Source organism: Pan paniscus, chromosome 2, assembly GCF_029289425.2.
Source record: "Pan paniscus chromosome 2, NHGRI_mPanPan1-v2.0_pri, whole genome shotgun sequence".
Classification (NCBI taxonomy): Eukaryota; Metazoa; Chordata; class Mammalia; order Primates; family Hominidae; genus Pan; species Pan paniscus.
In genome coordinates, this window is record NC_085926.1 from 157,979,228 (window position 1) to 157,996,923 (window position 17,696).

Sequence of the window (17,696 nt, forward strand, 5' to 3'; positions counted from 1 at the left end):
AGCACAAGTGCATGTCACTTCTTAAAGGAGACTTGCCACAGAGAATAATGGGCCACACTGGCTTTTGTTACTTGGTGAAATGATTTTGTTGGTCCATATAGATACTGCTACTCTACGGAGCAACAAAACCATTTCACCAATTAAATTAACCACCTAGCATCATGCATGTGGTGATTAACAACTTGGATATATTTTGCTTAAGCTATTTGAAGAATCCCTAAGTTATGGATAAAGGGAAGAAAAATAAACCTGCCTTTTGACACTGCTCATGTATCTTCTTTGTATCATTATTTACTTACAAGCCTTTGGTTTTTTTTTTTTGAGACAGTCTTGCTCTGTCTGAAGTACAGTGGTGTGATCTCGGCTCACTGCAACCTCCGCCTGCCGGGTTCAAGAGATTCTCCTGCCTCAACCTTCCTAGTAGCTAGGATTACAGGCGCCTGCCACCACGCCTGGCTAATTTTTGTATTTTTAGTAGAGATGGGGTTTCGCCATGTTGGCCAGGCTGGTCTCGAGCTCCTGACCTCAGGTGATCTGGCTGCCTTGGCCTCCCAAAATGTTGGGATTACAGGTGTGAACCACCGCGCCCAGCCACAAGTCGTATTTTAAAGCGTCCTATTCCTTAGTTATAATTCCCTTGACTTTTAGCAACAGTTGGTTTTGACCCCAGCTCCCTGGTGCCTGGACCTCCAGATCCACCCTGGAGCCCACAGGTGGATTTACATCTAATATGTTACAATCCTGATGTAAATCCCCAGGAGGAAGCCTGGCGTTAGCCACCCTTACTCTGCACAGTGCTATCCTTGCTGTTGCTTTCATCTCTGGCAGGAGTTTCCTTTTCACAAAGGAGAAGGCTCTATGCATTTATAGCAGTGTTTTATTTTCCAGCAAGCTTAGAAATCTACAAGATGGTTCCGCTGCTTATAAATACTGCCGCAGAGAGGGGCTTGGACTAGTTCTAGAGTGCTAAATTTTTCCTTAGCCATGGAAGTCACTTGTGAAAGGAAATGTTACCTGGAACCTGCATTGGACAAGCATTCAAAAGTAGGGATGATCTGGTGGGGCCATTGATGGGAGAGGATTTTGAGGAGTTACTGAGGACCCCTGTGGGACCCCTGACCTGCTTCTGGCAGGGCAGCTTGGAAACCAGCAGATGAGGTGACTGCTTGCGTCTCTTGAAGCTGTGGTCCAGGAGTGTGTTTCTAAGACATTTGCAACCTAATGGGAAGTAAACCACTTTCCCATCAGCTGTGGTATGTTTTGTAGTAACCACATAATCCCAAACCAAAGATATTTAAATTATTTTAAATCAAGAGGCTTGTGAATTTTGGATTTCCCTCATTACAAGCCATGTATAATTATTTTAAGCCAAACAAACGTGATTTTAACTTTTTAACTTTTTTTTTTTTTTTTTTTTTTGTATTTTGGAATCATTTTCTTTTCAAAGACTAAGGACTTTCTTGTTTATTCCTAGATTAGAAACAGAGCCAGGGAAGAGGGGGTACTGAAAGGGCATAGCCTGTCCTGTTGGCGGGGCCGTGGGACCCGGCCGCCCTTTCTCCTCCGTGGCTCCCCAGCCAGGAGGCTGCGCTTACCTGCTCCGCACGACCTCTGCGGCTTGGGGGCTCTCAGCTCTGTCGCTGCGGGGCTCCAGGCTGGTGCTTGTGCTGAGAATGACTGCGGGAGGGGCTCGCGTGCCCAGCACTGCACCGCGAGGCGACCAACCGCTGACATGTGGGGCGATTGGGTGGACAGGAAGACTCGGCGAGCTTTTGTAGCCGCGGGTAGGGACAGCCTGGGCTCCCTGAACCAAGCGCGCGTGGGCGGCGACCCCGTCCCTGTGCACCGACCCGCCAGCGCGCAGCCTGGTGAGAGCACTTGTGCGCCTTGGGATCGCCTGGGCTGCTTCTTGGCGCTCTGCCTAGGGGGAACCTGCTTGGTGACAACAGGGCTGGAGCTTCTCTGAAGCCGAAGGGTGCTATGCTTTGAATGGGTGTCCCTCAAAACTCATGCGAAAATTCAATCCGTATTTGAGGTGTAGCCTTCAGGAGGTTAGTAGGTTTGAGGACTCAGCACTTGTGAATGTCTCAGTGTTCTTGTAAAAGAGCTTGAGGGAGGGAGTTTGGTCTCTTTTGTGCTTCTGCTCTTTGCCACCTGAGGAGGCTTCACCTTGAGCTTGGACTTCCCAGACTTCAGAAGCTGTGAGAAATAAATTCCTGGTTTTGTTGTTCTTGTTGTTTTGTTTTTTACAAATTACCCAGTCTTGGGTATTTTGTTATTACAGATAAAAAGACTGAGACAAAGGGCCAGCACCATTCTGGACAGGACAGAGAGCTCCTGTCACCCCAATTGGAGGTGGACACTCCTGCGGCTGGACTTTTCTCACTTGGGGACCACAAGGCCCACAGGCGTTCCCTGATTCACTTCTTGGGATCTGTAAATCCCCTGAAATACTATGCCAGGTTTTACATCTAAATGCAAGTGCCTGGAATGAGAGACAAAAGCTTTTATCCAATTCAACATCTGTGACACCCTCCACTGCCCACTCCCCACCTCCACCCCCACCCCCCCAACCCCCGCCAAGCTTGTAAAAATGATGGATTAAACCAATAGTACCCAAACTTGGCTGCACATTGATCACCCAGGGAGTTTTTAAAAGCTGGAAGCCCGAGTGGAAGCCCAGATCACTTAACTCAGTGGGATGGGACCCCAACCATTAGTGTTTTGAAAGATTCACAGGTGATTCCATTGCATAGGAAAGTGTGGGCACCACTGCCCTCACTGAACACTACATGCTTTTACATTTTTTCAGCTAGATTGTTTGCTTCTCTGCCTTTTTCATGAGGTGGTGGGTGTCACAGTATCTAGCCCAGCTCTGAGACACACTGCATATTTGCTCCATGAAGGAGGCAAAGGCAGATCACAGGATAGGTCATCTAACTTGCAGGCCCCTCATTGCTGTGTCCAAAATTCTCCCTGGGCTGAAATACCACTGACTTCATGGAAATGGCTTCGTGTAATGTTAGAAGATAAGGAGGAAAATGAGTCATTACTCCCTGATGGGACATCTGTCTTTTAGCCTCTCCAGAATGCACCTGCCTGTGTCACTGTGGCTCAGAGGTCTGGGATGGCATTTGGGTAAGCACCATTAGAGTCATAACCCCTGTGGTTCCAACACCCGTGAGTCCAGCACTGGGATGGATACCTTATATTCTGAAATAGATCTGGCCTGGCACTACCCTGGGCCATGTCCTCCTGTTGAACATGAACATAAACGATTTCCCACAACACCATTAGACAAGACTCCTCTGTGACCAGGATGGATCTAGACCAGAATAAGACCACTTCAACATCATATCTGAAAACAGACAAAGCATAAACATTGTTCAAGCCACAAAAGAAAACACACAAATATAGCAGTTGTCTTGGCTAATAGAACTGGCTGCTGCTTCATTGCCAGTTATAGCTTTTATTTTCTGACAGAGTCTCGTTCGGTCACCCAGGCTGGAGTGCAGTGGCACAATGACTTACTGCAACCTCAGCTTCCTGGGCTCAAGCAATCCTCCTACCCCAGCCTTCTGAGTAGCTGGGATCACAGCACATGCTACAACACCTAGCTAATTTTTAAAAAATTTTTTGTGGAGACAGAGTCTCGCCACATTGCCCAGGCTGGTCTCAAACTCCTGGGCTCAAGCAATTCTCCCGCCTCAGCCTGCCAAAGCACTGAGATTACAGGTATGGGCCACTACACTCAGCCCAATTACAGCTTCAGACTTGGTGTAGTCTGCTTTCCCTATGGGTAAGATTTATGAGGATACACATTCATAGAATTACCCCAGTTTCCTGACCCTATCCAACCCAGAGAAAAGCTATGCTTTCTTCAACTTCTCCCAAAGCAGCTAACCAAAGCCCAAATCCTTTAATAACATTTTCTAACATCATCTCACTGAGACACCCCCAGGGTTTCCCATTGTTCGCATTTTCCCTCTTTGCAATGAGAATTAAACCCAACTTTCTTAACTATAGGTGTGTTCCTAGTGGTTTCTGGCTGGAGAGCATTGACAAATTATGTTATTTACACATCCCAATAACAGTGCAAGAAAAATATTACACCCCCTTCCCACATGAGCTAACTGAGGTTCTTTTAGATTACATAGCTCACACAGGGCTGCTGGGCTTTAAGTGAAGAGCTAGGGTTCATTTTCACATAGTTTTGTTGGAAGACAAGCTAGCATGTTGCTTACTTACATGAACTTTAGCTGCTAAGTGGAGTTCCAACCCAGCACTGCCCTTTTCTGGCTGTAGGAACTTGAGGAAGTCCTGTAACATTTCTCAACTTCCTTACCTAAAAAAAAAGTGTTACCAAAATGCCAGGAGTTTGATCTAGGTACAATTGCTCACCGCACAGGAAGCCAATCACTGAGACAATGATTATTGCCAGGGAAGAAGGCTTAATCACATGCTGCAGCTGTGATCTGGCCAACTTAATCTGGCCAACTGAAATCAGGGGTTTATATAACAGGGAAGAAATATAACTACATATAGGAAAATAGGAATTAGGGAGGGATAAGGAAGAGGAGTTGGTCAAGAAGAAGCAGGTGATCAGTTACGCAATCATGACAGGTGAGGGGTCTGGCTTCTTATTGTCCAGATGTGATGATCTGGTAAGTGTCAGTTCCTTGATACTGTTACCACACTGGAGGGTCTTGACTGTGAGTCATCCAAGTTCTTGGCATTTTGAATGAAGAATTGAACGGATCACACATACAAAGCGACAAAAGAATGAAGCAACAAAAACACAGTTTTATTGAAATGAAAGTACGCTCCACAGAGTGGGAGCAGATTTGAGCAAGTGTCTCAAGAGGACCAGTTACAGAATTTTCTGGGGTTAAATACCCTCTAGAGGTTTCCCATTGGTTACTTGGTTACACCCTATGTAAATGAAGACTTGGCCCACAACCAGTCTAATTGGTAGAGGGAGGCAACCAATCAGAGGTACTTTCAATTTTTCATCTGCAATGCAGTGGAATGGGAGTGGGGAGGGGCGGAGTGTAAAGGGAGTAGCCTCTGATCTTTTTGTTACTTGGACATGGAGAGGTGGGGTTTTCCTTTTGATTCAGTTCTAGGAAGTCAGCCTGAATCGGCCTTACATCCCCTGTTTCCAGACCCTGTTCTCCTGCCTCATTACTATCTGGGAGGGCTGACAGTTGGAAACCCGAGAAAGGAACTCAGATAAGACAAATGTAACTTTCTAAAGTTTTAAGAGTGGGAGGGTCAATTTCTATGTTTATTCAGAAGAAACCATAAACATCAGTTCTCTAGGACAAGTGAGCTGATTTCAAAAGGAAAGGGGATAACATTCCAATCTCAAGAATCTTAGTGTGGAAATAATAAAAACCCACAAAGCCTGTTGATCACAGAGCTATGCTCAGGCATCTGCCCCCTGTAGAAATGTAAAATGTGAGGTGGGAAAGGTAAGCAGTGGAGCCACCAAGTGGTGCCCAGCCCATCTGCACTACTTCACTCCAGCTGAGTCTTGCTGATTTGTATTTGACTGGTGTGGTGGGTCATTGTAGATGTAAACCTGACTGGGTTAAGGGATACCCAGATAACTGGTGGCACATTATTTCTGGGTATGTCTGTGAAGGTATTTCCGGAAGAGATTGGCATTTGAATCAGTGAACTGAATAAGGAAGATCTGACCTCACCAATGTGGGCAGGCACCATCCAAAGGGCTGAGGGCCTGGATAGAACACAAAGGCAGAGGAAGAGAGAATTTGCTCTCTCTATTGCAGCGGGGACAACACCCTTCCTCTTCAGCCCTTGGACATCAGAACTCCAGGTTCTCAGGCCTTCATACTCAGACTGAGCCACACAACCAGCTTCCCTGGTTCTCTTGTGGACAGTGTATTTTAGGTCTTCTCAGCCACCATAATTGAGGGAGCCAACCTCCATAATAAATCTCTGATAGACGTAGACTCATGCACTATATAATGACATTTTTGTCAACAATGGACTGCATATACGATGGTGGTCCCACAAGATTATAAAGGAGCTGAAAATCTCCAATCATCTAGTGATGTTGTAGGTGTCATAACTTTGTAGCACAATGCATTACTCATGTGTCTGTGGTGATGCTGGTGTAAACAAACCTATTGCATGGCCAGTCATATAAAAGTCACATACAATTATGCACAGTGCATAATACTTGATAATAAATGACTATGTTACTGCCTTATGTATTTTCTGTGTGATATGGTTTGGATCTGTGTCCCCACTAAATCTCATGTCAAATTGTAATCCCCACTGTTGGAAAAGGGGCCTGGGGGGAGGTGATTGGATCATGGGGGCGGTTCCTTCATGAATGGCTTAGCACCATCTCTTTGGTGCTGGTCTCATGATAGAATCCTCATGAGATCTGGTCATTTAAAAGAGTGTAGCACCCCAGCCTGGCCAACATGGTGAAAACCCGTCTCTACTAAAAATACAAAAATTAGCTGGGCGTGGTCGTGAGTGCCTGTAATCCCAGCTACTCAGGAGGCTGAGGTAGGAGAATCGTTTGAACCCAGGAGACGGAGGTTGTAGTGAGCTGAGATCGCACCATTGCACTCCAGCCTGGGCAACAGGGTGAGACTCCGTCTCAAAAAAAAAAAAAAAAGTGTGTAGCACCTCCCCAACCCACTCTTGCTACTCTAACCATGTGACATGGCTTCTCCCCTTTCACCTTCCACCATGATTGCTAGTTCCCTAAGGTCTCCCCAGAAGTGGATGCCGCCATGCTTCCTGTATAGCCTGCAGAACTGTGAGCCAATTAAACCTCTTTTCTTTACAAATTATCCAGTCTTAGGTATTTCTTTATAGCCATTTCAGAATGAACTAATACACTGTGCTATACTTTTTCTTATTTTAGAGTGTACTTCTTCAACTTATAAAAAAAGAAGTTAACTTTAACTAGCCTCAGGCAGGCCCTTCAGGAGGTATTCAGAAGAAGGCATTGTTATTGTAGGAAATGACAGCTCCATGCATGTCATTGTCCCTGGAGACCTTCCAGTGTGTCAAGATGTGGAGGAGGAAGACAGCAATATTGATGATCTTGACCCTGTGTAGACCTAGGATAATGTGTGCGTTTGTGTCTTCATTTTTAACAACAAAAAAAAGTTTAAATGTGAAAAATTTTAAAAATAAGAAAGCTTGTAGAATAAAGATATAAAAAAGAAAATATTTTTATACAACTACTTAACGTGTGTTTTAAACTAAGTGTTATTAGAAAAGTCAAAAGGTAAAAAAATTTGAACATTTATAAAGTACAGTTTCAGTAAAGTAAGGTTAATTATTGCAGATTTAAAAAATTTTTAATAGGCTGGGTGCAGTGGCTCATGCCTATAATCCCAGCACTTTGGGAGGCCAAGGCGGGTGGGTCACCTGAGGTCAGGAGTTCGAGACCAGCCTGCCCAACATGGCAAAGCCCTGTCTCTACTAAAAATACAAAAATTAGCCAAGTTTGGTGGCGCATGCCTGTAATCCCAGCTACTCAGGAGGCTGAGGCAGAAGAATCGCTTGAACCCAGGAGGTGGAGACTGCAGTGAGCGGAGATTGTGCCATTACACTCCAGCGTGGGCGACAGAGCAAGACTCTGTTTCAAAAAAAAAAAAATTAATTAATTTAGTGTAGCCTATGTACACAGTGTTTATAAAGTCTACAGTAGTGTACAGTAATGTCCTAGGCCTTCACATTCACTCACCACTCACTCGCTGACTCTCCCAGAGCAACCTCCAGTCCTGCAAGTTTCATTCATGGTAAGTGCTCTCTACAGGTGTACCATTTTTTATGTTTTAAGCCATTTTTTTTACTCTATCTTCTCCAGGTTTGGATGTGTTTAAATACACAAATACTTACCATTGTATTACAGTTTCCTACAGTATTCAGCACAGTAACATGTCGTACAGCTTTGTAGCCTTGAAGCAATAGGCTCTATCATATAGCCTAGGTGTATAGTAGGCTATACCATCTAGGTTTGTATAAGAACACTGTGATGTTTCCACAATAATAAAATCACCTAAAGATGCATTCTCAAAATGTATGTTTGTTAAGCGATGTATGACTGTGTATCTATCTATCTATCTATCTATCTATCTATCTATCTATCTATCTGCCTGCCTGCCAGCCGGCCTATCTATCTATCTATCTATCTACCCACCTATCTATCTATCTGCCTGCCTGCCTATCTATCTATCTATCTATCCATCCAGTGGGTTCTCTTTCTCTGGAGAAACCTAATATAGCTGGGTTATTTTGTCCTCCTGACCCCAGCAGAGGGCAGAGGTAAAGAGTGTGAGGCCCTGAGCTATTGAAAGTCTGAATGACAACAGCAGGAACCTGCCAGCTCAGTTGAGAACCAGAAACATACAGAAACAAGTGCAAATTAGACACCAACCTGTGTTACCTCAGCATTCAAAGCTGATATTTATGTTAAATTATGTCAATTGTTTTCTGAAATAAAATGTTTCCATTCAAAATGGTTAAAATTTTGGCTGTGTGTTGTGGCTCACGCCTGTAATCCCAGCACTTTGGGAGGCCGAGGCGGTTGGATCACTTGAGGTCAGGAGTTAGAGACCAGCCTGGCCAACATGAGGAAACCCTGTCTCTATGAAAAATACAAAAAAAATGGCCAGGCATGGTGGCTCACGCCTGTAATCCCAACACTTTGGGGGCCGAGGTGGGTGGATCACCTGAGGTCAGGAGTTCGAGACCAGCCTGGCCAACATGGTGAAACCCCATCTCTACAAAAAATACAAAAATTAGCTGGGTGTGGTAGCTCTTGCCTGTAATCCCAGCTACATGGGTGGCTGAGGCAGAAGAATCATTTGAACTCAGGAGGCAGAGATTGCAGTGAGCCGAGGTCACACCACTGCACTCAAGCCTGGGCAACGGAGTGAGACTGTGTGCAAAAAAATAAATAAAAATAATTCAAGTGATTCTCCTGCCTCAGCCTCCCAAGTAGCTGGGACTACAGGTGTACGCCACCATGTCCAGTTAATTTTTGTATTTTTGGTAGAAATGAGGCTTAAAAATATATTTGTTTACTATTTTTCCCAACATGTTTGGTTAAACCCATAAAGGTATAAAATTATACAGGTGGTGTGTTTCCTTTAGCTGAGATCCAAGTAGGGGTAGTTCTTTTTGTTGTTGTTGTTGTTGTTGTTGTTGTTGTTGTTGTTTTCAGATGAAATCTTGCTCTTGTCCCCCAGGCTGGAGTGTAATGTCACCATCTCAGCTCACTGCAACCTCCACCTTCTGGGTTCAAGCAATTCTCCTGCCTCAGCCTCCCGAGTAGCTGGGATTACAGGTGCCTGCCACCACACCTGGCTAATTTTTGTATTTTAAGTAGAAATGGGGTTTCACCATGTTGGCAAAGCTGGTCTCAAACTCCTAACCTCAGGTGATCTGCCCGCCTTGGCCTCCCAAAGTGCTGGGATTACAAGCATGAGCCACCATGCCTGGCCAAGTAGGGGTAGTTCTTGGGGATCCCTGTCAGCAAAGCCCATGCTTGAATTTTCTTTTCTTTTTTTTCTTTTTTTTTTTTTTTTTTTTGAGATGGAGTTTCGATCTTATTGCCCAGGCTGGAGTGCAATGACACGATCTCAGCTTACTGCAACCTCCACCTCCCGGGTTCAAGTGATTCTCCTGCCTCAGCCTCCCAAGTAGCTGTGATTACAGGCATGCACCACCACGCCAGGCTAATTTTGTATTTTTAGTAAAGATAGGGTTTCACCATGTTGGTCAAGCTGGTCTCAAACTTTTGACCTCAAGTGATTCACCTGTCTCAGCCTCCCAAACTGCTGGGATTACAGGTGTGAGCCACCGCACCCAGCCCCATTGTTGAAATTTGATATGACAAAGTCTACTCAGTTTTCTCTCTACATCTGCTTTCTCTGTATCATAGACTCCTGTGTTCTGTTATCATGCCTGAAAAGGCAGGTGCAGCCAAGAAATCAACACTAAGAAGTTCTTTCTAGATGCTGATATTAGCTAATAGAAATCTTTATGGTGTATTTAAGCAAATCTTGATTTTCTCTCTAAAAGCCATTTGGGATGCCAAGGCAGGCAGATCACTTGAAGTCAGGAGTTTGAGATCAGCCTGGCCAACATAGTGAAACCCCATCTCTACTAAAAATACAGAATTAGCTGGGCATGGTGCTGCATGCCTGTAGTCCCAGCTACTCAGGAGGCTGAGGCAGGAGAATCACTTGAACCTGGGAGGTGGAGGTTGCAGTGAGCTGAGATTGCGCCACTGCACATCAGCCTGGGTGTAAGAGCAAGACAATGTCACACACACACACAAAAGAAAAAGAAAAAAAAAAGAAATGCAGAGCCTCATGCCCAACCAGACCTACTGAATCTGAGTCTACATTTCTTTATCTTTTTTTGAGGGGGGACAGAGTCTTGCTCTTGTTTTTAAACAATTAAAAAAAAAATCTATTGGATAGCTCACAGACTCTCCAGAGGCTAGAGAGCCAGATTTGGTGATGTTGCCATCAGGTACAACACCCGCATCACTCCAGAGAGGGGACGAGCCCAGTGCCTGGGTTACCAGGCACCAGGCAAGAACAGACACCTGCACTGCTAACAGTGGGCAGCTGACTTCACAGCAGAGCTGCCAGAGAAGAGTCCCATGAAGAAGAGGAAGCGCTCACATGAAGATGGAGGCAGAAATTGCAACTATGCAGTCACAAGGCAAGAAACAGTGGAACAATCAGAAGCTGGAAGAGACAAGGCAGAATTCTTCCTTACAGCCTGTGAGGAACTCAGCCCTGCCGACACCTTGATTTTAGACTTCTAGGCTCCAGAATTGTGACAGAAGAAGTGAGTGTGGTTTCAGCCAACAAGTTGTTTTTTCTTTTTTTGTAATTTGGTCATTTGTTGTGACAGACACAGGAAACTAATACAGTTGGTGGGGGCAGGGGGTGGGCCTGGGCCTTTGTACATTTTTTATTTTTTAGAGACAGGGTCTTACTGTCACCAAAGCTGGAGTGCAGTAGCATGATCACAGCTCACTACGGCCTTGACCTTCGGGGTTCAAGTGATCTTCCCACCTCAGACTCTAAAGCTGGAGGAGCTGAAACTACAGGCACACACCACCACACCCAGCTAATTACAAAAGTTTTTTTCAGAGATGGGGTTCTCACTGTGTTGTCCAGAGTGGTCTCAAACTCCCAGGCTTAAGTGATTCTCCTGCCTCGGCCTCCCATAGTGTTGAATTACAGACTGAGCCATCATGCCTGGCCACATTTGTACCCTTTTTCTTTTTTTTTGTAAAGACAGAGTCTCGCTCTGTCACCCAGGCTGAAGTGCAGTGGCACCATCTCAGCTCACTGCAACCTCTGCCTCCTGGGTTCAAGTGATTCTCCTGCCTCCGCCTCCTGAGTAGCTGGGATTACAGGTGCACACCACGCCGCCTGGCTAATTTTTTCTATTTTTAGTAGAGATGGGGTTTCACCTTATTTCCCAGGCTGGTCTTGAACTCCTTACCTCAGGCAATCTGCCTGCCTCGGCCTCCCAAAGTGCTGGGATTACAGGCGTGAGCCACAGTTCCCGGCCCACATTTGTACCTTTTTAACAGCTTCCTAGGTGCTTCTAATATGCATCCAGGATTGGGGACCACTGGAATAGGGCATGTCAGAAGCATCTCCCTCTGGCAGTTTTCCTCAGCTTAGGGTCTAAATGCTTTTGCAATATCAAAATGTCTTCTTTTTAGTTTTTAATTTCATTTTTTTTAATACAGGGTATCGCTATGTTGCCCAAGCTAGACTGGGTCTCCTGGCCTCAAATGACCCTCCTGTCTCAGCCTCCTGAGTAGCTGGGATTACAAGCACACACCAGTGTGCCTGGCTATCATAATGTTTTCTTAATTCTATTTTTATCATTTTTAGCAGAGTAAATATTTGATACACTATGAGAACAGCCAGGGTAAATAAACTTGATGGTAAGAAAATAAAAAGCTTTGTGAGCCTGCATATAGCTATCTATATCTTAAGTAGTTTGTGTCTCTAAGGCTGTTTGGGCTATAACTGTGGTGTTGCTTCTGCTTCTCTGCTTAATTTATAAATTATCCTACCGCTTTCCTCTCCTGCCTTCCCATCTCCTTCCAGCTGCCTGTGTCAGGGGAGTTTATCCCAGGGCTCATTAGCACCTCCAGAAACACTGGGCTGAGGAAGGACAAAGAACGGTTCCTGTGGCTGCTTTGTCATCAGGGCTGACGAAGTGTTGAGTAGGAGAGGAGCAGAGGGCCGCAGTGAGGTTCTCATGTTTTGTCCTGTATCTGTGTCCCTGGACAGTGAGATGCTGTTTCTGAGGTCTACTTGCCTTTCAATCTAGCCCTGGGGGAGGAGATGCCAGAGAGTAATGAGGAGGCATCTGTATTACAGGTAAAGGGATTCTGTTCCTCTTCTATGGGAGTGTGGAATAACTGAACTGACATTCTGAGAGTTTCCAGGTGGCTGGATGCAATCCAAGTCTGATAGTCTCTGAAGCCTGAGGCTTCTCTACCATACCCTGCTTCTTCAGACAAATAGATAGAAAGTACTCATCCACGTGACAACATGGATGACCCTGTCTCAAAAAAATAAAAAATAAAAAAAGTACAAAGGCCCAGGCCCCGCCCCTGCCCACCTACTGTATTAGTTTCCTGTGTCTGTCACAACAAATGACCAAATCACACACACAAAAACAACAACAACAACAACAACAAAACTTGGCTGAAACCACACTCACTTCTTCTGTCACAATTCTGGAGCCTAGAAGTCTAAAATCAAGGTGTCAGCAAGGCCGAGTTCCTCACAGCCTGTAAGGAAGAATTCTGCCTTGTCTCTTCCAGCTTCTGATTGTTCTGATGTTCCTTGCCTTGTGATTACATAGTTGCAATTCTGCCTCCATCTTCACGTGACCTCTTCCTCTTCTTCATGGGACTCTTCTCTGGGTATCCCTTACAAGGACATGTGTAGTTGGATTTAGGGCTCACTGACTAAACCGTAATAATCTCATCTGAGGTCTTTAATTATATCTGCAAATACCCTTTTTCCAAACGAGTTAAATTCACAGCTTATAGGATATGAACATACCTTTATGGGAATGACCACTCAACCCACTACATATAACCAAGTAAATCAGAGTCTTTAGGGTGAAACCTGGGCATTTGCTTTTACATATATATATATATATATATACACACACACACACATATATATATGTATATGTGTATATATATGTATATGTGTGTGTGTGTATATATATATATGTATATGTGTATATATATATACAGGGTCTCCCTCTGTTGTCCAGGCTGGAATGCAAACACAGCTCACTGCGGCCTTGACCTCCTGGGTTCAAGTGATCCTCCTGCCTCAGCCTGCCAAAATGCTGGAATTACAGGTATGAGCCACCATGCCCCACCAGCATTTTTTTTTTTTGAGACAGAGTCTCACTCTGTTGCCCAGGCTGGAGTGCAGTGGCACGATCTCAGCTCACTGCAACCTTCCTCCCCGGGGTTCAAGCAATTCTCCTGCCTCAGCCTCCCAAGTAGCTGGGATTACAGGCGCCTGCCACCACGCCCAGCTAATTTTTATATTTTCAGTAGAGACAGGGTTTCACCATATTGGTCGGGTTGGCCTTAAACTCCTGACCTCGTGATCCACCTGCCTCGGCCTCCCAAAGTGCTGAGATTACAGGCATGAGCCACCATGCCCGCCCAGAACAGCATTTGTATTTTTTAAAGGTCCTTGGGTGATTCCAAGGTTCAGCCAAAGTTGAGAATCATTGATCTACTTGAATTGCCATGTTGTGCCCAGCAGAGGTCCTGGGTACAAACAGACAGGAAGCCCAAAAGAGAGACCAAAGGATGTTTCTGGCCCCCAAACACATGCAAAACTGAGAGAGATCAAGTGGACTGCTTGATCTGTCTTTGAGGGCTATGCTTCAAAAGGGGAAATCCCCATGGAATAATGTGAGGAATGCCCAGTGGGATGGGAGAAGCTTCTAGGGTTTTTGTTTGTTTCTTTGTGGTTTTTGAGGGGTCAAGGTCTCCTCCCACCTAGGCTGAGGTGCAGTGGCATGATCATGGCTCACTGCAGCCTCAAACACCTGGGCTCAAGCAATCCTCCCACCTTAGCCTCCTGAGTAGTTCAGACTGGAGGAGCGTGCCACCACACCCAGCTAGGTATCTTTTAAGAACTGGGGGTCTCATGATTTTGCCCAGGCTGGTGTCAAGCTCGTGGGCTCAATAGATCCTCCCACCTCAGCCTCCCAAAGTGCTGGGATTACAGGCATGAGCAGCTTCTAGTTTTTAAGGTTTAGAATCTGTTCATAGGAAAGAGTGTTGCTAAAACTTAAAGAGAAGGCCTTGAAGTCAGATAAACCTGGTTTCAAATACCACCTCTGTCATTTTCTTGCTGTGTGACCTCAAGCAAGCTACATAACCTCTCCACATTTTAGTTGCCTTGTCTCTCAAAACAGGGACAAGACAGCAGCTGCCCTGATGTCTGTTACTGAAGATGTAGTTATCAATGGGATTGAGAAATGACGACCCCAACTCCCAAGGTGTTGACTCTTCAGATACATAAATAAATGGAAAACAACGAGAAACAAAGTAAAGTGTAAATCCTTCAGCGATTTTTTTTTTTTGAGACAAAGTCTCGCTGTGTCACCCAGGCTAGAGTGCAGTGGTGCAATCCTGGCTCACTGCAACCTCCACCTCCCAGGTTCAAGCGTTCTCCTGCCTCAGCCTCCTGAGTAGCTGGGACTACAGGCATGCACCACAACACTGGGCTAATTTTTTTTGTATTTTTAGTAGAGACGAGATTTCCCCATGTTTTCCAGGCTGGTCTCAAACTCCTGACCTCAAATGATCCACCCACCTTGGTTGGCCTCCTAACGTGCTGGGATTAAATGCGTGAGCCACCGCACCTGGCCTCCTTCAGTGATTTTTATCTGTAATAGCTAAAATGAAAGTAAAGGAGAGTGCTGGGGCAGATTCTGGTGCTGTGCCATGCTTGGACTTCAGCTGGTCAGAGCTATGGTTATTAGTCTCAGGACCACTCTCTAATAGAAAAATTGTGCCTGAACAACAGATAACACTGTTGCAAAGTCAAGATGGCAAGCCTGTGCAAACCCAAGAAACTACTAAAGCAGAGGATAAAATGTGAAGGAATGTCTCATTTGTTGATCGACATCTGCAGCTTCCTAAGGAAGTTTTACCAAAATGGATTGTGAGACTGGCTGAGGAGCAGCCTTCTAGATTTTGAATGCTGCGGGCTACAAGAGCATGTCTGGATTGCTGCAGGACCCACAGCTTATTATGGAACGATAAAAGATGCCTGTATATGATCCTGACACATGACAGGTTGTCCCTGAGGGGTCAGCTAGCCTGCCAGAATGGAGAAATGCCGCTGTAGTTTGTTTACCCTGAGAAGGTAAATCGACATTTCCCTCCTTTACATGCTAAGTGGCCTCCCAAGATGAGGCAGCTGATTTGCCACATATCCAATCCCGGCTGTACTGGCTTTATAATGATTAGGATGTTCATCCCCCTCATATGTCCCTTAACCAGGTCATAGCACCTAGATAGTGGTGCAGGTGAACGCCCAAATTGGAGCTCAGCCCAGAAAAGTTCTTGGCTTCACACAGAAAAGAATTCCTGAGCAAACTGACAGAGTAAAGTGAAAGCAAAGCAAGTTTATTAGAACAAGAGAGTACAAGAAAATGGCTGTTCCACAGACAGCACAGGCTTCCCCATAGGCAGAGAAGTAGTCGGGTATTGCTGGGGAGCTGTGTTTATAGCTACTCCTTCATCATAAGCTAAATAAGGGGCAGGTTATTCACGAATTTTCTACAAAAGAGGTTGGGAGTTCCTGCGACTGAGGTTCCTCCCCTTTTAGATCATGTAAAGTAACTTCCCAGGGCATCGCCATGACATTTGTGAACTGTCACTTGCTGGTGGGAGTGTCTTTTAGCATGGAAATGCATTACAGTTAGCGTGTAATGAGCAGTGAAGGCAACTAGAAGTTGCTTTTGTTGTCATCTTGGTTTTAGGTGGTGTTGGCCAGTTTCTTTACTGCATCCTTTTTGACCAGATCCTGTTTCAATCAGCTGGGTTGTGACAGTGCTCAGAAAACAAGTCCTGCTGATCTCCTGCCTCAGTGTGATTACGCGAGCTCCTTTTGCACAGGAATCCCATGGAAACTCACTGCTGCAAAATCAAGCGCAGTTCAAGATATCATACCAGATTTGTTATCTCAGCTTCCCCTCATGGGTCTTACAGATGCCAAGAAAATGATGCCCAGTCACAAAAGGAATGGGCAAAGTCAAAGGAAATAGTTAAGGGACTTATCCCAGCAGGGTGGAAATTTTCAAATATTAACAACTGCGATGAGCCGGGCACGGTGGCTCACGCCTGTAATCCCAGCACTTTGGGAGGCTGAGGCTGGTGGATCACTTGAGGTCAGGAGTTCAAGACCAGCCTGGCCAACATGGTAAAACCCTGTCTCTACTAAAAATGCAAAAATTAGCTGGGTGTGGTGGCGCGTGCCTGTAGTCCCAGCTACTCAGGAGGCTGAAGCAGGAGAATCACTTGAACCCAGGAGGTGGAGGTTGCGGTGAGCCGAGATCTCACCATTGCACTCCAGCCTGGTGACAGAGCAGGACTCCATCCCAAAAAAAAAAAAAAAGAACTGGGATGAAAAAGCTGAATATTGATGATTCAAAAGAAATATCTTATTGCAGCACTATGGAAGGTTCAGTGGACTCACAGGTGCCCCTGATGGTGTTCCAACATTGAAAGGCTCTAAACAGATCTACCCTATTTACCTGAGTTTGCAGGAATTTGAAAAGACTGAACACAAAGATGAAAATGAGAAATCCAGCTGGGTGCGGTGGCTCACGCCTGTAATCCCAGCACTTTGGGAGGCTGGGGTGGCTGGATCACGAGGTCAGGAGTTCAAGACCAGCCTGGCCAAGATGGTGAAACCCCGTCTCTACTAAAAATACAAAAATTAGCTGGGTGCGGTGGCAGGCACCTGTAATCCCAGCTAGTCAGGAGGCTGAGGCAGGAGAATTGCTTGAACCCGGTCGGCAGAGGTTGCAGTGAGCCGAGATCACACCACTGCACTCCAGCCTGGGCGATAGAGTGAGACTCCGTCTAAAAAAAAAAGAGAGAGAGAAATCTGACCTCAAATCATGGGGCTAGTGATCAGACACATTAATCAGAACAAAGACTGATGCAGGGGTCAGGGTCCCTCGGCCTGATCCTCAACAGCAGACCCGGGGCTTGTGCATATGTATGAGGATAGTGGACATGGGGTGGAGAAAAACTTCTGAGAGTTCTTCCCACAGGATCCCAATGCATTATGTTATCAAAACCTATCGGTGAAGTCCTAATTGGGTGATAGTTTTCTAGGGAGCATCTGGGGATATAAAGACTGATGAGATGAAGGTGAAAGTTTGGATGAAAATTGGAACGTTAGGACAGACTTCATGTGAAGTGCTTGTGTCTCCTCTACCTAAGTGTATTATTAGGTGGAATCACATCTGGCTGGGAGCACTTCCCATTCCTAGTATTATAAAATCAAAGGTATGTAAGTTTGCCCTTCTGCAATCATTAACTGGGCATACTAAATGGGAACCTGAGCCCACGTAGAATTGCCTGA

At 45.4% G+C, this 17,696-nt stretch overlaps 1 long non-coding RNA gene across 5 annotated transcripts in view; it reads right to left on the reverse strand.

Annotated features, from left to right (window-relative positions):
- Positions 1-2,285, reverse strand: part of LOC117979808 (uncharacterized) — a 140,629-nt gene extending 138,344 nt beyond the window's left edge. For all 5 annotated transcript variants that reach the window (XR_010111684.1, XR_004670807.3, XR_010111683.1 and 2 more), the window contains exon 1: positions 1,596-2,285. This is a non-coding gene — a long non-coding RNA (uncharacterized LOC117979808). The remainder of the gene's footprint in view (positions 1-1,595) is intronic.
- Between the last annotated feature and the right edge of the window lie 15,411 nt (positions 2,286-17,696).